At 49.0% G+C, this 20231-nt stretch overlaps 1 protein-coding gene across 1 annotated transcript in view; it reads right to left on the reverse strand.

The window, feature by feature from the left end:
• The window catches only part of MAGOHB (mago homolog B, exon junction complex subunit), a 1022454-nt gene extending 1005799 nt beyond the window's left edge, over positions 1 to 16655 (reverse strand). The window contains exon 1 of the mRNA XM_050748291.1: positions 16652 to 16655. The gene's annotated coding sequence lies outside the window, so the exon portion shown is untranslated. The remainder of the gene's footprint in view (positions 1 to 16651) is intronic.
• Between the last annotated feature and the right edge of the window lie 3576 nt (positions 16656 to 20231).

The raw sequence follows: 20231 nt of genomic DNA on the forward strand, positions 1-20231 counted from the left end.
GCATGATCCCAGCCCACCCCTCTGTACCCACGGAGCCCGCTGCTGAGGCCCAGCATGATCCCAGCCCACCCTCTGTGTCCACGGAGCCCGCTGCTGAGGGCCCAGCATGATCCCAGCCCACCCCTCTGTGTCCACAGAACCCGCTGCTGAGAGCCCAGCATGATCCCAGCCCACCACTCTGTGCCCACGGAGCCCGCTGCTGAGGCCCCAGAATGATCCCAGCCCACCCCTCTGTACCCATGGAGCCTGCTGCTGAGGGCCCAGCATGATCCCAGCCCACCCCTCTGTGTCCACGGAGCCCGCTGCTGAGGCCCCAGAATGATCCCAGCCCACCCCTCTGTGTCCACGGAGCCAGCTGCTGAGGCCCCAGCATGATCCCAGCCCACCCCTCTGTGTCCACGGAGCCAGCTGCTGAGGCCCCAGAATGATCCCAGCCCACCCCTCTGTGTCCACGGAGCCAGCTGCTGAGGCCCCAGAATGATCCCAGCCCACCCCTCTGTGTCCACGGAGCCAGCTGCTGAGGGCCCAGCATGATCCCAGCCCACCCCTCTGTGTCCACGGAGCCCGCTGCTGAGGGCCCAGCATGATCCCAGCCCACCCCTCTGTGCCCACGGAGCCCGCTGCTGAGGCCCCAGCATGATCCCAGCCCACCCCTCTGTGCCCACGGAGCCCGCTGCTGAGGCCCCAGCATGATCCCAGCCCACCCCACTGTGCCCACGGAGCCCGCTGCTGAGGGCCCAGCATGATCCCAGCCCACCCCTCTGTGTCCACGGAGCCCGCTGCTGAAGCCCCAGCATGATCCCAGCCCACCCCTCTGTGCCCACGGAGCCCGCTGCTGAGGCCCCAGCATGATCCCAGCCCACCCCTCTGTGCCCACGGAGCCCGCTGCTGAGGCCCCAGCATGATCCCAGCCCACCCCTCTGTGCCCACGGAGCCCGCTGCTGAGAGCCCAGCATGATCCCAGCCCACCGCTCTGTGTCCATGGAGCCCGCTGCTGAGGGCCCAGCGTGAGGACTGTGCCCAGCCTCCCCCAAGACCGTCACTCACCAGGTACTTGCGGATTTCCTCCAGGACTTGCATGTGGTTACTGAGCCCATGTGGTGTGCAGCAGTGGCTGGATGAGTGAGGACCAGATGATTACATCAGCCCATGCTGCCGGGGCCCTTCCACAGGCATGTGGGATGGAGAAGGGGAGGCCCCAAACCCGTTCCTGTGATGCTCCAGCCAGGGGGCTAAGTGGAAGCCCCTCCATCATGAAGAGCACAAATGTGCTCAGAGCCACCCAGAGGACAATGCCAAAGAGGCGGACGCACAGCATACGGCCAAGTCTGGGCTCATGGAAAGAAGCCATAGGGAAGGGGCTTTGCTACCACAAAAGGGGATATGAACTGGCCCTAGGGGCAGCCAGAGAGACAGCCAGCATGCCTGGAGCACTTTGGTCTTATTGTCCGGCAGGCTCAGTAGCATCAGGACCAGAAATGTGAAAATTTGTTTCTGGGTAGTGGTTCCAGGCTTATAGATTTTTCATTGCTGCAGCATGTCGCCCACAGCAGAGGTGGCTGAGATCCTCACCTTCTCCCGCTCCTGCCAGGAAGCACAAAGTTGAGATGACAGACAGTGGCTTCCCTGGTCCGGTCTGGCCTGGCTTTCCTCCTTCCACACCTTGGTCTCTGTGTGCAAGGGGTCTCGGCTGCACTGTGCTTAGCTGATAAACAGATAACACGATGTGTGTGTGTGAGGGGTTCTCTGTGGAGACCTAGAGCTAAGAAGCCCGTTGATGAAGGCACAGTGCTAGGAACAGGGTCATTGTTTCAGTTCTACCATGGACTATATCTGCAGCTTGTGACTTTGGTGCCTTCTGTGGATTAGCTCAAGAATGCCAAATTTTTTTAAAAATACTTGTAGTTATCCTCGTTATGCTGTGAATAACAGGGTTTAAATCTATATTACCTTGTGTGAATTCATAATGACCACAATCAGCTAAGCCTGGACATTTTCATTCAATAAATATGTACTGAGCACCTACCATGAGCCAGGCCCAGTACAAACCACAGAGACACGGTGGGAAAAGACAGAGAACCCCTAACACGGGAGCAAACACTTTCACAAGTGGGAGGCCCACGTTGTAGCACAATGGCTAAACAGGGCGATGACTCAGGGTCGGCACTGTGAAGACCAGGAAAAGAACCCCATGCAGACGAGCTCAGGATGGGTGAGTGAACATTCATTCGGTCACCCCTTCCTGCCCCACAGCCCTGGGAAACATAGTTGAGAGATATTCTTAAAATTCATAATGAACCTGAAATATTAGCTGCTCCCCATGCCCCACCCTCTGAGGACTGGAGTGTCCCTGAAAGATGAACAGCAGGCAGATTTGGAACTGAAGCAGAAAGCGTAGCCCACAGTGAGGGCAGGAAGAACCTGCTGCTGGAGGTGGAAGGGGCTCTGGAATGCACTAAGCTCAGGGGTTGTGAACACAGGCAGCAGAAGACGACTCTGGGCAACCCTGGATGGTTGTGCGGGGCAGCAGTTCAGCCGCACAGTTTCATTTGCCTCCATCCCACCCTCCCAATAGCCCCCTTAGCAAGTGGCAAGCAGCAGGGGCAGGTAGCACCCCACTGAAGCAGGGAGCATGGCGTCAAGACCAAAGACACGGGGCGGTTCCCTGGGTGTCTGACAACACCCTGGAGGAGCAGGAGCCCCAGGGTGAGAACACTGGATAGTATCACATTCAGCTGTCCACAGATCTCTGGATGCTTCCCAGCCGTTACTGAAACAGGCTGCAGTCATGGGTGTTGCTTTCACACAGGGCCAGCCAAGAAACTCTAGCATAGAAATGCCAGAAATCACTACCAAGGATCGGTATACATTCACGAAAACCAGCACTACAGATGAAAGGAAACATTCAAGAAACAAAACACCCAGCATCCAGCCGGGCACAGTGGCTCACGCCTATTATCCCAGCACTTTTGGAGGCAGAGGCATAAGATTGCTTGAGCCCAGGAGTTCAAGACCAGACTGGGCAACATGGTGAGTCCCCATCTCTACAAAAAAATTCAAAATTAGCCAGGCATGGTGGCATGTGCCTGTAGTACCAGCAACTTGGGAGGCTGAAGTGGGAGGATCATGAGTCTGGAAGGTCAAGGCCACTGTGAGTCCTGATCCTGCCACTGCAGTCCAGCGTGGGTGACAGAGCCAGACCCTATCTCAAGACAAAAAAAAAAAAAAAGCATCCAACAATGGAGTTAGTAACATACTCTGAACAAAACTTTAGAAAAAGCATAGTTGAATCTCCAGAAACTTTTTTTAAAGATATTGAGTTCAGTTTCTAAAGTGCTTAGAAATTCAAACTTTAAAGTTATATATATATATACACACACATATATATATGTGTATATATATACATATATATGTAAAGCAATACAGGCAGTAATCAGGCAGTATCCACAGAATAATGAAATAACTATCAAGATACCACACAGTCAACCAGAAGAGAAAAATATAGAGCACCTGCTTCATTAGAAAAACAAAAAGTTAAATGAAAATTCAATAGGTGGGTTGAATAGCAGACTAACCACAGCTAAAGGGTGAATTCGTTAAAAGTGAATCAGTCCAGGAATTCTTCCAAGTAGACAAAGAAATGGGAAATATGAAAGAGAAATTAAGAAACATAGAGAATAAATCCAAACAAGTTCCAAAAATGGAACAGACAGAAGAGAAAAGAGGACATGTGAACCAAAATAGTAGAAGAACGTTTCACAGATGATGAGACCAGTAAGCGTTGCCTGGTGCCCTGCCTCCCTCCACATGACTGGGTGAATGGCAAAGCAGCACCCAGCACCCGGATCTGAGGGCCCCTGTGGGGCAGCTCTTTCCATTTCCCCAGGTGATCTCTGTGTAGGTGATGCCCACTTAGTACTTCTCACTCGGACTATAGCTCCTAACTTCCAAATCCAGCAATACGGAAGATAACAGCCTTCTTACTCTAAACACCTCATATACTAGATAAAATATTATATATATGCATAGCTGAGCTTACAGGAGAGTAAGAGAAATCTCTAGAGACCAAAACCAGAAAGTTTGCTGACACTCCACCTACCCTAGGGGTTGGAGGACATTACTGGTCCCAATAACTCCTAGGGGCATGGGTTGTAATATATCCTGGGATCCACAGCCTGCAGCCACACAACCAGAAACTGAGGTGTATGCACCAGGATACAGAGAGAGCTCTGAGAGAAACCCTCCAGGTAACACCCAAGGAGCCAGGAAACACTTCACAATGCTCGAAGGAAGTGAAGAAATCCCTCATTTCTTTTTCTCTTGGTCTCTCAGGCCTTATCCCCCAGGCAGGCCCCATGGGAGCCTGTAGAAGCCAAAACTCTGAAGGAGGGAAGCCTTCCTCTCCATTTGCAGGCACTGTGGCCCCAAGAGGATGAGGAAAACTCCCATTGCTTTATTTCTTCTCTGCCGCCTGCCACTTAGCACCAGATGTGGGAACAGTCACAGAAGTGCCCGGCACTATGGGATAACAAAAGCTCCAGCTTTTTGGCCACAGGACTGAAGAAGGGGAGCCCCAGGGAACTGTAAAGTACCAGGGAGGCTGCAGAGAGGAGGCAGCTGAGGAAAGTGATCTTATAAAGATGTTTATGAACTCCCGAACTCATTACATACCCAGGTCTGACCCTGACCAGCACGCCATAGACGATGAGAACTGAACTACAGGATGGACTACCAACCAGGATTGGCAGCCTGAAGGTAAATAGATCAATTACCTGCTAAAATTACCAGGACACCCTTGGAAGACTCAGAGTCACATAATATCATATTCATAATGTCTATGACTCAGTCCAGAATCACTCAGCATGCAAAGGACCAGGAACATTTCAACTCACATGGGAAGACAATGAACATGCTGAAGTCAAGGGGAAAGAGATTGGAATTATGTAATAAAAACGTTAAAGCGGTTACTGTGCAAAGTGTTCCAAAAAGTCATGGTGAACACTCTTGAAATAACAGAAATAGTCTCAGCAAAGAAATAGAAGACATACAGAAAAACTGTGGAAAGCTTTAGAACTGAACAATATAAGCTTGGGTAGGCTCCATAGTAAAATGGAGATGGCAGAGGAAAGAATCAGTGAACTTGAAGACAGATCAATAAAAATGATCCAATCTGAACAGAGAGAAAAATGATTCAAAAACGAAAAGTATCTTGTGACGTGAGACCATAACAAAAAGTGTAACATTTGTGTCTTGAGAGTCCTAGAAGAAGAGAAAGAGCATTGTGGGTCTGAACAAAATGATTTAAAAAATAATAGTAAAAACTTTCCAGTTATTGAAAGGTATAAATTTAGAGATTGAAGAACCTCAAACAAACTAAAACCAAAGAAATGTATGCCTAGAAGCATCATAAACTGCTGAAAACAGTGACAAACATAAGGCTAAATAAAGTCATTTTCAGAGACTAAAAATGTTTACTACTAACAGACCCTCACTGAAGGAACCACAAAGGAAGGAAAAACAAAATAAATCTAGAAGCAACGAAAGAGTTGGAAGGAAGAAAAATAAGCCAAGAAATCTGTAAGCGTATGGGTAAATCTACACCAGTATTAACTGTATAAAATCATGACAATCATGAAGATGATGACATAAAGACCAAATTTAGGGATTTAATAAGAAGGTGTAGCTAAAATACTGGACAACATTAATATATAATGTGGGAGGCTGTGATCAGAATTCAAACATTCTAAGGTCCATGGATTATATCGTTTGGAGGGAGGAAAAAGATATTATCTTCAGATTTAGTGAAGTCAAGTACAGTATACATGGTAACTTTTAAACATAACAGAAAGATAGTTGAGTCTGACATTGGCCTTGCCACCAGCCGGTGTCCAGAGTCATAGAGGAGATGAGACCAATACAAAAACAATTGAAATCCAAGGCTCACAAGTTGAGACAGTTACAGACACCAGAGCTGGAGTCCCATAAACCTGTGTCTCAGGGATGTCAGGTCCTTCCCAGCTCTAAACTTGTGTCACCTGCAAGGAAGATGAGATGTGGGGAGGAGTGGGACAGGTCTGGTCAGTTCAAATTTCTGAGTGTCACGTTTCTTTTGCCATGAGGACCCAGGTTTCTGTATGATTTGGGAGCAGGTAGAGCCACTTGTTCTCTCCCACTCTTCGCTCCATGAGTGGAGTCTGCAGAAGAAGATCCTTGGAGTCAGAACCAACTTCATATCAGTAGGTTGGTTTCTTATGTTGGGGCCAGTGACTCCTCCAGGAACTTCTGGTGAATGAGTGAGTACAGCAGTGTGTGCCTCATCTATATGGAGTAGGGAATGCATTTGGGACATGTCCGCTGCACAGCTTCAAGTACACAAGTCCCCTTTCTTCTGCCCCTTGGTGACCTCAGCCTGGCACCACAGTGCCTTGTCCTAGCCCAGTATCCTCAGCTAAGTTCCTGGGGTCCATTCTCACCCCAGGCCATATTGTGTCCAATTGACCCTAGGGACCCAGGCACATACATCATTAATCAGTGGACACAGCTGCCTGGCAATGCCACAGAAGGGCAACTTGATGTCCCCGCCCTGCACGTGGCAGAGGATGTTGCGCAGGCTCTTCACCACCTGCACTGTCACCCACATCTCTATGAGGGCAGGAGACTATGGCTACAGGGCCCCCAGCCCTCCCTCAGGCCCCATGGTCAGGTAAAGACTGCATCTTGCTGAGAGCACGGCAGATCTGCTCCCATGGGGTGGAGACAAAGTTGAGGAAGTTGGAGGCTGATGCTAATATGGCTTGAATTCGAGCCAGATGCTGGGACCCATGGGTTGTTCTGGGAGGCCTGGAGCTGCTGACCCCTCCCCAGGCCTTCCTGGCCTCCCTTATCCATGCCCCTGAAGTGCCAGGGAAGCGAACCCTGTTTGAGATGCCTTGGTTCTCTTCTTCTCTTCTTTCAGGAGCAAGTCAGTTAAGGTTCTGTGAAATGCTTAGTTGCGCAGCTACAGAAAATGCATAGCTGGAGCTGTTGAACTCTCCCTGCTCTCTCCTGTATATAGAAGGCCCTGGCCAGACCTTCCTCTGCTCATCTGAGCTGTACAGCAGGCTCTGCACCTGGTTCACGAGTTGAAGAAGGATGGAGGACTCACAGTTCTGCACCATGCCACTGGGATGGGTCACAGGAAAGCATGAGTTGCAGGAGGGTGAGGAGTGCCCAGGGACCAGTGTGTGGAGAACGGGGAGAATGTGAGGGCTGAGGAATCAGGACACCAGAGGCCTGGGAGATGGGGAGGGAGGGTTGAAGCCTGAGACCTGGGAGACTAGGATCAGGGGCCAGAGTGGTGCCAGGGGTCCTGGGGAAGTGGTCCCACCTTGTGAGCTCCACGATCCCTGTGTAATAAGCTCTGGCACTGGACAGCAGTTCCCAACAGCCATGCTCGCTTCCATAGGCCACCACTTTGTCATATGAACCTGCCAGGAGCACCAACCTCACGACCTCCAGGGCACAACAGAAGACCACCACCATCGGGTTTGTGAAAAGAAAGGGATAAAAAGATGGACAAGATGTTATGCCCTGGTTGGCAACCCCTGATGGCTGGATTCTGCTTTCCTGCTGACAAAAAGGCACAGCTCTTTGGAACCCATCTCCAATCGCCCACCCACTCAGCCTTGCACCCCTGTCCCTCACTGAGCCACAGTGCCCCATGAAAGAGGCCACAAAGGCATCGGAGTGTTGTGGTTTTCAAATTCTGTTCCCTGGGGCACAGAAGGAGAGTTAGAATCTCTCCACTTTCTCACCCACCTAACCTGAATGTCTCTGCTCTATTGGTTTCTTCTTTTTTTTTTTTTTTTTTTTTTTTTTTCATACAAAGTTTCATTGGAATAATATGTGCTGAGTTTTAAAAAGAAATATGAGCCAGGCGCAGTGGCTCATGCCTGTAATCCCAGCACTTTGGGAGCCGAAGGCAGGCAGATCACGAGGTCAGGAGTTTGAGACCAACCTGGCCAATATGGTGAAACCCCATCTCTACTAAAAATACAAAAATTAGCCGGGAGTGATGGCACGCGCCTGTAGTTCCAGCTACTCAGGAGGCTGAGGCAGAGAATCGCTTGAATCCAGGAGGCAGAGGTTGCAGTGAGCCAAGATTGTGCCACTGTACTCCAGCCTGGGTGACAGAGCAAGACTCCATCTAAAAAAAAAAAAAAGAAGAAGAAGAAGAAGTATGACAACCACTCATTTAGGAGTCTCCTTTTACAGATGAGGAAACTGAGTTCTAATAGGCCCTTGCACAGGAGGATGCAGCTTGTGACAAAGCCAAGCCAGAGGCCAACCAGGCCAATGGACATGGCCAGAACTGCGTGGGGAGGGTGAGCCAGCCTGGCCCTGTCTGGCTGATCTCTTCAAGTGCAGAGTAATGAGTGTAGATGCAAACCATCGTGTGGGTCAGTGGGAGAGTGCACGCAGTTAAAGGAGTCAGGACTGTTGGAGCATCCAGGAGAATGTTCCTATGCATGAAGCTACAGTCCCCACGCCACCTGTGAGGCCCTGCCCCAGGGCGAATTCTGTCTGACATCCCTGTCCCTGACTTGGGCAGCATTGGTCCCTTGTTGTCATTCTGGCCATGACATAAATGCCATCTCAGTGACGCATTTGGATTCTTCCCACACAGTGACTCCCCAGCCTTCCCTCCCGTCATCCTACCACATTTTTATCACAGAACCTGCTCTTGTCTTTCATGTGGACTTGCTCTAGTGGTTTTGTGCAGGTCTCCTAAGACTGTGGGCTCCTGGGGTGGAGAGGGGCTCCTTTGTCATTTTCAGCACCAATGCTGAGCCCACCAGGCCACCTGGCACAAGATAAGTGCTCAGGACAGAGTCACTGAATGAATAAGTCGGGGAGTGGTTAAACCCCTCTTCCTGCCTCTGCTGGCCTCATAATGTGGAGATCATTGATAGCAACAGGAAGCACCTGTCTCAGGAGATGCTCCCTAGGCTCCAGCTGCTCCAGTAAAGCTCAGTGGGCACCAGGGACACAGGAGGCTGCTGCCCCCTGGGGGTCAGCTCTAGCACTGCAGCCCCAGGGAGGAGCATCACAGAACAGAACAGGACAGGACAGGAGGGAATAGGCACGTGCATTTGGAGGTCCTTAGGACGTGACTCCCAGGGTCCCAGCAGGCCCTAGAGCCGAATCTGCAGGGTCAATGTCAGCAAAGAAGACCTCGAAAGCCTCCGTTGCCCTCATTCCTGCACTTGTTGGGGTGTACAGTTCACTCTTGAGGACCCTCATCTCATCTAGGGCAGTGACTTCTACCACTTCACCGTGAGGACCTCAGGAACCCAACTGGGCCTGATCTTGTTCCCAGACCTCAGACCTGGGGTCCAGTGCTATGAAACATTCTGCTCTATCCAAGTCTTCATCTGCCCAAGCCTCCAACCTTCTTTCTGAAGGACCTCCAGGGAGTGGAAAGCATTTTCCCAGAGTCTCCGAGCACAGTCACAAGTGGAGAACCAAGGCCAATAGGCATTTATGACTACGGAAGCCTTGAGGTTATGTCAAACACCCCAATTCACACAGGAAAAGATGGACATTTTCTGGTCTGCAGCCCCTTCTCTACACCAGGGCCGGTGGGCTCATCTTCGCTCCAGGTGTCCACAGATGTGGCTTGTAGGACCCCAGTCCTGTCCGCTCGAGATTGTGCTGGGTATGGCCCCAGCGCTGGTTGAACCCTGGGAACCCTGTGGATCCTCCTGCCTATGCTTTGGGTTCCTGAGCCTGTGGCTAGGAGACGAGTGGATGCCACTGCCCATGACAGAGCTGCCCCCACCCTCTTTCCTCTTCTTCTCCTGTCACTTTGCTGATGTCCACTCTTTCTGTGACTGCTGCCTCCGTGGTCTCCACCCGAGAGGTCACTATGCATGTGTGTGTCATGTGTGTCTGGGCTTACTTGGGATGTGGAAAGGAAAATGGCTCCACCCTGGGTGGAGAAGTGGGCGGGGTCCCCTGGGATCTTAGAGGCTTCCATTTTCAAAGCAAATGGAATGGGAGAAGGTGGACCCAAGACCGTGGAAGCCGGAGCACTTCGTAACACTGTGGCCCTGTCCACCTCTTGTGGTCTGGGCCACTCTCTTTCTTTCTAGGCCTCAGTTTCCCAATTGTACACTAAAGAGTTGAATACGTGCGTGCTCACTGAGGACATGGGCTCAGGCTTCATTCGTACCACACAGGGTGTCGGTATGGCCGGGCTCAGTCACACATGGATGTGCAGGCCTCCTGACACGGCCTGGGCTGCAGACATGGAGCACAGGAAGCCCGGGACCCTGTGAGAGGTGAAGTGAACATGTGCAGGGCACCAATAGCACTGCTGTCAAGGTCAGTCCCACGGGAGCCTTCGCCTCCAGCCTCTGACAGCTCTTTGTATCCCACACCCTCAGGGCCCAGGGGCACCAGCAGTGCATTCAGGCAGGGCCGCAGGGTGCTAGGCCCAGTGGGCCTGGATAGGAGGGAGCCATTTTCCTGTTGCTCCACAGCTTCAGAGTGTGTGGTCAAACTGTGAATCTGACAACGCCGTTATATTATTACTGAGCCGGAGCACATGCTCCTGAACTTACAGCCACTGGGGTCTCTTTTTCTGTGATCTAGGGGTTACTGCCTTTTGTCCAATTTTCTACTGGGCAGTTGTTTCTTTTCTACCAATTTCTAGGAGTTCTTTCTATAATGGGAATGTGAACCCCTTTGTGAAATGAGTTGCAAATATTTATTCCTAGTTTATTATTTCTTTTTATTAAATTGTGGTGTTTAGTTCTGGTTTAAATGAATTTTCTTGGTGTTTTGTTTGTTTTGTTTCATTTTCGATGTATTATTAAGATGCCACTTCTCTCCAAATTGATCTACAAGTTCATACAACCACAGTAAAGTATCTCAGCAGATATGTCTTGAAAACCGATTAGCCAATTTCAAAATTTACATAGAAATAAGAGTCAAGAACCGTCAAGACTTTCATAGCAAAGTTAGAGGACTTACACTGCCAGATATTAAGACTTAGCTCAAAGCTACAGTAATCAAGGTCCTATGGTTTAGTTGTGCAGGAGTAGGCGCAAGGAGAAGGAGGAAGAATGGAGGATCCAACTCAGACCCACAGATCCAGACATTCTGCATATGACAGAGAGCACCGCAGAGCAACAAAGGCTTCTCAGTGAATGGCCCGGGGCAACTGGTTATCTACATGGGAATTCAGTGAAACTTGATTCCTACCTCACACTGTGCACAAAAGTTAATCTCAGGTGAATTTTAAATCTAAATGTGGAAGTTTAAAAAATATATCTCTAGTCGATAACAGGAGAATCTTTTCATGATCTTGAAACAGGTAGAGATTTCTTAGAACACAAAGTGCACTAATAGCAAAAGTAAACTTTGATAAATTGGACTTGATTAAAATTAAGAACTTCTCTTCATTAAAAGATGCCTTCAAGAAAATAAAAAGGCAAGAACAGAGTGTGAAGAAACATTTACCACTTGTGTGACAAAAGCCTGGCATGTAGGAGGCGGGACTAACTCCATCAATTAAGAAGAAAGACGCTGGGGAGAATGGGTAAACAATCCGGACATTTCCCCAAGAGTGGCCCGGCGGCCAGCAGGTGTAGAGAAAGGTGCTGCACGTTCTCGGTCATCTGGGAGATGCAGATTAAACCCACAATGTGGTACCGCTATGCAATGGATAACGTTTTATTTAAAAAGCGACATCGAGTGTTGGTGAGGGGGCTGAGTGACCGAGACTCTCACATGCCGCTGTGTGTGTAAACTGCTACAAACACCCTCAAAAGCCCTTTGATAATATCTTCTAAAGACGGACATACACACTTTATGGCCCCACAATCTGACTGAGGTGTAGATCCCTTAGAAATGCCTGCGTCTGTTCACCACGCAAAAGAACATCCGCAAAGGACCAGAACTATGACAGTTAAGGGAGGTAAGTTCTCAGTAGTGGAGCTGTGGGTTAATTTAGTTTCCCCTTTGATTTTTTTCTCTTTCCTAAAAAGCATCCTCATTTAGCACTTTTCCAAATTGGAAACAACCCACATGTGCATCAATAATAAAAGGAATAAATAAAATATAATATATATGTACGTACAAAAGTCATAAAATATGACATTGCATATATATACACATATAACGAAAGCTATATAAAAATAAAAGTGAACTATAGCTGCATTCGGAAATACACACGAGACTTTCAAATGTAATAAATTATCTTGACATAGAAGAGTTCATGCTGAACAATTTCATTTAACTAAAATTTTAAACTAATATTAAAATCCTAGCTTCAGAAGTGAAAATATTCGTTACTACTGGAGAAGAGAGTGCAGTGGCCTGGGATGACAACGTGAGGGAACTCCTAGAGGGTTGGTGGGTACTGGTTATGGGTGCACTTGCTTTGGATACTGGTTACTTATGGGTACTGGTTACTGGGTGCACTTGCTTTGGATAACTCATTGAGCTATCTACTTCTTATTTCTATATTTTTAGGCATTCATGCTATGCTTCAACACATAAATTCATGGAATCAACCTAAATGCCATCAATGGAAGACTGGATAAAGAAAATGATGTGCGTATACACAAAGGAATACTAGCAGCCAGAAAAAAAGAATGAAAGAATGAGATCATGTTCTTTGCAGGAACATGGATAGAGCTGGAGGTCATTATCCTTAGCAAACTAACACACGAACAGAAAAGGAAATCCTGTATCTTTTCACTTATAAGTGGGAGCCAAATGATGAGAACACATGGATACAAAGAGGGGAAAAACATACAATAAGGCCTAACAGAGGGTGGAGGGTGGAAGGAGGGAGGGGAGCAGAAAATATAACTACTGGGTACTAGGCTTAGTGCCTGGGTAATGAAATACTTTGTACATTAAACCCCTATAACATGAGTTTACCGACACATACACCGCTGAACTTTAAAAGTTAAAAAAAAATTCAATCAATTGGACCCAGACTTTTATTTTTCTGGTTAACCCCAATGCCAGTAGGCGTAGGGATTGGTTCAAGACTCTGGCATCACAGCATCTAGATTCCAGTCCTGGGTATCACCACTTCCTATCTCAGAGATCTTGGCCAAAGTATTAACTATCCAAGCTCTGGTTTTATTATCTGTAAAATGAGTTAATTATGCTTTCCTTATCATAGCTATTCAGAGGATTATATCCTTACAAGAAATGCTAGCTCTTATGGGACTTTGTGTTGTTTTTTGTTCTATGAACTATGGAGAAGACAGTTGATGACCTGTGGTAAAGGAAGGAGAAGCATGAGGTTCAACCCAAAGACGTTTTTAAGGTGAAATGTTGACAAGGCCTCTTGGCTTGAACCTATATATAATTGTAAATCCTGAGTCCATCCATCAATAAATCCTCTATTCCTCTCACCTTCATCTACAATTTTGTTAACAACTCTTTAGGACATCATCAAGCAGAAGATAGCCCAGGGCAGGGTCACCCCTGAAATTCTCCCTCCAGGTGACAGTGATCCATTAAGCAGCCTGCTCTGTGGCAAGAAGGAAAATGGGTTTGGATGTGTGTCGCTGCCACAGTGATGTCCAAGCAGCAGCTAAGAGCCCCAGGGACTTGGCTGTTGGCAGCATCTTCTACCAGAGTTTTCCTTCAACAGTGAGAAGACTCCCAGAGCCCCTAGGAACCAGGATCTGGCTGTTGGGAGACAGCATTCATTCATGCATTCATTCACTCATTCATGCATTCATTCACTCATTCATCATTCACCTGTAAAAACATATTTCGAAGTGTTCTTCAAGCTAAATGTGCTATGTCCTGAGAATAAAGGTCAGTAAGACACAATGCCTGTCCTCGAGGAGCTTGCTGTCTAATAGAGAGTAGTATCACAGCCAGAAGAACTCTATGAAAGACTCCAGCCAGGTCATGTCACTCTTCTGCTCAGTACTCTGCAATGACTCCCATGCTCCTCAGAGTAAAGTTCAAGGTCCTTCCCACAGCCCCATAGAACCTGGCCACCCCATAGTTCTTATCCATCCCCTTCCTCCCCTCCCCTGCAGCCACATCGCCCTCATTTTCAAACACAGCAGCCGAGTGCGCTCCTGCCTTCAGAACCTTGCACTGTATTTGTCTTTCCTTTGTCTAGATGCTCTTCCCCCAAACACCTACATGACTCACTCCCTCTCTTCCCACAAGCCCTTCCTCAGAAGACACCTTCTCAGGGAGGCTTTGTCAAGCCCCACCGCATCTAAAATGTCAACACTCCCCAGCACTTCATATCCTCTTCCTAATTTATTTCTTCTTCTCAGGACATCTTCCTCTCTAATACTCTCTACCCGACTTTCTAATCTTGTTTAATTGCCATCTCTCCTGCCAGCAGGTAGGCCTCTGAGAGCAGGAGGGAGCTTTGGATTATTTTAATGTTGTTCTGTTTGTTGTGCCTAGAACACGTAGATTAGTGACTAATACAGTATATAGGAAGTAGGAAGAGAAAGGAAGAGAGGATGGAATAAAGGAAGGAAGGAAGGAAGGAAGGAAGGAAGGAAGGAAGGAAGGAAGGAAGGAAGGAAGGAAGGGAGGGAGGGAGGGAGGGAGGGAGGGAGGGAAGTTTTTAATGTAACCCGATACGTCCTGTAATGAAAGAAGAATCTAGAGCCATGGAGGCACATAGAAAAGCCTCCTAGCCCAGGCCTGGAAAGTCAAGAGGCTTTCCTGAGAACTGTAGAATGAGTCAGAGGTCAGGTAAGGAGCGGAGAGCAAGGTAATTCCAGGAAGAAGCAGCAGCACACACAAATGCCTATCCCAGCAGGGAGACACAGGTGCCCTGGGAACTCACTGCACTTGGCAGCTGCATGAAGTTAAACATGGCACGGTGGCATAAGGAGCACTGGAGCCAAGTGGAGGAAGCCTGCAAACCATGAGAAGGTGCTCAGAATCCATCAAGAAGCCAGAGGCCAGGTACCATACTCAGATTTTTCCTTTACAAAGGCTAGAGTGTGGGAAATGGATTGGAGGAGAACAAGCTGGAGGCAGGGACATCAGTAGGAAGATGCTCATCAGGGCAGGAGTAGACAAATGTTTTCTGTAAAGAGCCACATAGTAAATATCTGGGGCATATTCAGCTCTGCCTTTATAGAAAGAAAGCAGCCATTCCTGGTATAGAAATGAATGGGTGTGACTGAGTTCCAAGTTTATTTTCAAAACAGTCAGCAGCCAGATCAGGCCTAAGAGCTACAGTTTACTGCCTCCTGGATTGGGGGGTGATAGAGAGAAATGGATGTGTTGAATGTTTAAGAGGTACCACCAGCAGGACGTGGTGATTAATTGGAATTGAGAAGGGGTCAAGGAGCACTGTCATTGGGTGCTAAGACACCAGGGGGCTGAAACCGTCAGCACCCATGCCCATGAGTGGAGGCTGACCGAGAGTCACTAGGACAATCTCTGTGTCCACCTGTTTCCAGGTTAGAAATACCCGCAAGAAGTCAGTGAAAAATTGTGCTTTTTGAGTTTAATTTTTTAAATTGTTCTGTATATGAGATAAAAATTTCACAATGCCTCACAGAGTGCACAGTGAAACCTCAATGTTCTTCTCCCTTTCCCCCAGCTTCACTGTCTCCCTGTTTCTACTGTGCCACATTCAAGTTCACACACTTCTCCAAGTGCACTAGGTTCCCATGGCACCCGCGTCTCCCTCCAGGTGCCGCGGTTTGCAGGTGCTGCTTCCTCTTCCTAGAATTACCCTTCGCTCTGCTTCTCACCTGGCCTACTCTGACTCAGGTGTGTTCTGTGGAAGAACAGCCTAAATTGCAATGAGGGAGAGAAAAGGGTTCCCCTGAGAACCTTCTGCCCAGGCCTAGAGCCTGCCTTGAATTATAAGGATCACGCCTCTCTAGGACTGAGAGCTGCTGGGAGGCACGACTGGTGTTTTCCTGCCCAGAAATGTCTCCCTCCTCCACCGTCCTCTGCCAGGTCCTCTGCACAGTGCCCTGCATCTTTTCCTTTCACCTGAATCCTCTTCAAGTCAGATACAGCTGGGAGAAGGAGGCTCCTGAAGCCCCGCTGAGAATCAAAATATCAGGGGACACGTGCGTGCTGTGGGCGGCATGGCCAAACGACACCTGGAGGCCAGAGCAGTGAGGCCAGAACCCAGGGGGCCAATCTCGGGCCTCCACAGGGAGGGAGAGAGCCAAATTCTCTAACAGCGTGCGTCAGGCCACTGAGGTTCAAAATAACAATAAAATAAACAGAACAATGTGGTGGCTCACACCTGTAACCCCAGCACTTTGGGAGGCTGAGGCAAGAGGATTGCTTAAGACCACAAGTTCAAGACCAGCCTAGGCAACACAGCAAGACTTCATCTCTATGAAAAATAAAATAAATTTTAAAAATTATCTGGGTATGGTGGCAAGGGCCTGAATGTTTCAGCTACTCAGGAGACTGAAGCAGGAGGATCGCTTGAGCCCAGGAGTTCGAGGCTGCAGTGAGGTAAGACTGTATCACTGCACTCCAGCCTGGGTGACAGAGCAAGACCCTATCTCTAAAATTAAATTGAATTAAATTAATAAAGTAAAATAACATAAATTCAAAAAATTAAAAATTAAATAAAATACATTAATTAAATTTTTAAAAATGCCAAGTAGCTAGTGGTGGGCCCCCTCAGCACGTGAGGCAGGTGGATACTTCCCCAGGCAGCGGGGAGGACGGGAACAGAGGGGCTGCTCCTCCCGATCACATTGCCTAGAAGTGGCCCCTTTTCACCAACTGTGAAGGTCACAGCCAACATGACAGCTGCCGAGACTGTGATACAAACCACGCAGGAAGCACCGGGCAAGCCAGTGCTGGAGACCTGCAGGCTCCTGGACACAGGGCTGCCTCCTGTGTGGGCTTGCCCTGGCCAGGCCAGACCTGGCCCTCACCCCCACCGCCAGAGCCTTCCCCAGCCCCATGGCCCTTGGCTCAGAGCCTGGCCAGATGACAGACAGCCTGGGGTGCGGGCGAGACCCACTGGACTGGCAGCCGAGGACATGTTCAGGCATGCTGGGGGACTTCTCGGAGCAGGTACCACAACAGCTACACAAGGGTTCAAGTCTTTTCTCCCACAGTCCATCTTCGGGATTGCACAAATGGGCCCCGCCTCGGATGACCTCTCACTGTGATGAGGCACTAGGAGAGCACAGAGCTCCGCACGCAAACAGTAAGTCAGCATGTGGTTAAAAATGTCAATGTGCTCTAGAGTTTAAAATATATCAACTGAGGGAGTAAATCCAGACCGTCTGCTTACCTTGGATCCATTTTGTGCTGTACAAGACTCAAAAGGAACTCAGATTCTGGCTGAAGATTCTGGCTTTTGTCGGACGCCCTGCCCTCACAGTGACAGGTGGAGACCTATTGCAAGCCAGTCTGCACGTGGTGGCCTCACCCGCCAACGCCCTCTGTGGCTTCTTCCCCTTCCCTGAGGCTGGCCAGTGAGCAGGCCCAGGGCTATTCCATGTGTGCGCTAGCTCCGGGCCTGACAGCCAGATGTCTCCTGACCCACCCGCCGCTTCCGCAGGCTGCATCCCAGGAGCCCATCCAGGCAGGCAGGGCTGCTTCCCACCACCTTGGGAAATGTTGGAACTTACACAGACTCCCCCTGCTCAACATCTAGAACACTTCTAGCTCGAATCCTGTGCCCATCTCTGACTGTATCTTTGTTGGTTTGGATTGATTGATAAGGCCCCAAATGCATTACCACCAAGAGCTCACCAAATGCATTGCCACTAGACCGGCCATGTCACGCCATTACAGGGGCACCATGAACATTTTGGAACATGGCATCCTAGAGGGGCAGTGCCCTAGCTCCGTGTTTGTTTCTTTGTTTGTTTAAACTCCATGGGCTTCCTAGTGGTTTTCAGGCACTCACAAGAGCTTAGGTAGCAGAAGAGACCTGTACCCAGATGATGAACCTGGATGCCCTCTCTCATCTTCCCCTCCTCCACCGCAGGCGATGTGCTTCCCATTCGCATAGGGATGCTTCTGGAAAGGGCAGTGTGTGTTCCTGGTTCCACGGTTCCTTAAAGCCGCGGCCTCTAAGCAGCTGGAGCAGTGTTGAGTGGGGACAGGTTCAGGGTCACCAGGCCCAGCTAGAACTCCAGGCTGACCTCAGACCAAAGCCCAGCATCAGAATGAGCTCTTGGGCCACAAGGCCATGTGAGGCTTGGAACTCCACAGTTGGAGGATGCTGGGCCACCTCGCAGGTTTCTCTTAGTGGGACAGCAAAGCAGGCCGAGGCCAGACCCAGGCTGCTGTCTGAAGATGGGAGAGTCAGGGCACGGGCCTGGCTTCAGCATATAGTATGCAGCAAACTCAGCCACTTAGATGCAGGTGGAGTTGGAGCCAAGCACACCTCCATGCCTCCGAGGCATAACCCCTCACTAGAGGTTAAACACACCTCATCGATACAGCCAGAGCAGCCCTACTTGAATGGGCTATGTGACCACATGCGTGTCGTTTGGGCTCTCTGCTCCCCTGGTTCCGTAATGTAAAACAGGGAGGTAAAGCCCTAGCTTTGGCGTTGGCTATAAAGCCCGGGAGATAGCGGCTGCCTGCAGGAGAACCTGGCCAACATTAACCATGGCTATGGAGAGTCTCTTGGCCTTAAGTGAGAAAAGAGTTCATGCGCCCAAATCCAGAGCCTTCTTTCCCATTCTCCTTTGAAGAGAACACTCTTCACATAAAAAGAGAGAAGAAACTCAAGATTTTTTCTTTTTTCCTTCTAGAACCACTTCTAGAAGATCAGTTAGGGTCTCAAACTTGGAAGTAATGTATCTATAATTTGTCTAAACTGACGCTTCTATCAAGGCAATGGAAGGTAAGACGGAAGATGCTTCTATTAAGGTAAATGGAAGAGAAATTATCCGTGGTCTGCATTCCAGCTTGCCACTGCAAGGTGATTCCCTCACACACACTCACACTCACACACATGCACACACAATCACACACACAATCACATTCACACTCATACAATCACACACAATCACATACACTCACACAATCACAATCACACTCACACACTCACACTCACATGTACACTTACACCTCTGGTTGAAGGGGAAGGGCAGCATTGCTGCTGAACTGAGACACCATTATGTAACACCTGCTTTTTAATTATGTGTAATAAGCCAACTATTAATCTATCCCACAAACCAAAGGGTAAGTGTGGTTGAAAGTATTAATGCCACAAAAGACCAGGCTGTGGACTGACTGGGGGCTTCTTTCAACTTGCAGTTCTCTTGCCTCACTCCCAGGGCAACTAGAAGTCCTAAAAAATGTCAAATCATCATCCACTCATTAACACTGAGTGAGCAGCCAAATACACTGCCATCCTGTGTGAGACTCAAAAACCCACAAGGATGTCCTCGCCCTCAGAGCATTAACATACAAGCGAATAAGGAAGAACACCTTAAAAAGGAAGGAAATTTTGACACCCACTACAACATGGATGGACCTTGAGAACATGATGCTCAGTGAGATAAGCCAGACGCAAAAGGACAAATACTGATAGAGTAGTCGAAGTCATAGAGGCAAAGCAGAATGGTGGCTGCCTGGGGCTGGGAAGAGAAGGGAGTGAGGAGTTGGTATTTAATTGGTACAAAGTTTCAGTTTTGCAACAAGTTTTCTGCAGATGAATGGTGGTGATGTTAACACAAGAATGTGAACGTGCTTATACTACAGAACCGCCAGTGTGGGGGGCATGCCTGCAGTCCCAGCAACTCACCAGGCTGAGGTGGGAGGATGGCTTGAGCTCAGGAGGCTAAGGCTATAGTGAGCGATGCTCATGCCAGGACACTGCAGCCTGGCCCACAGAGTGAGACCCCGTCTCTAAAGAGAAAACTACACAACTGTACACTGAAAAATGGCTAAGATGGGCCAGGTGCGGTGGCTCATGCCTGTAATCTCAACACTTTGGGAGGCTGAGATGGGCAGATCATGAGGTCAGCAGTTTGAGACCAGCCTGACCAACATGGTGAAAGCCCGTCTCTACTAAAAATACAAAGAGTAGCCGGGCGTGATGGCGGGCGCCTGTAGTCCCAGCTACTTGGGAGGCTGAGGCAGGAGAATGGTGTGAACCTGGGAGGCGGAGCTTGCAGTGAGCCGAGATCACACCACCACACTCCAGCCTGGGAGACAGAGCGAGACTCCGTCTCAAAAAAAAAAAGGGGCTAAGATGGTTCACTTTATGTCATATGCAT

This window comes from Macaca thibetana, chromosome 11 (genome assembly GCF_024542745.1).
Source record: "Macaca thibetana thibetana isolate TM-01 chromosome 11, ASM2454274v1, whole genome shotgun sequence".
In the NCBI taxonomy this organism is placed as follows: Eukaryota; Metazoa; Chordata; class Mammalia; order Primates; family Cercopithecidae; genus Macaca; species Macaca thibetana.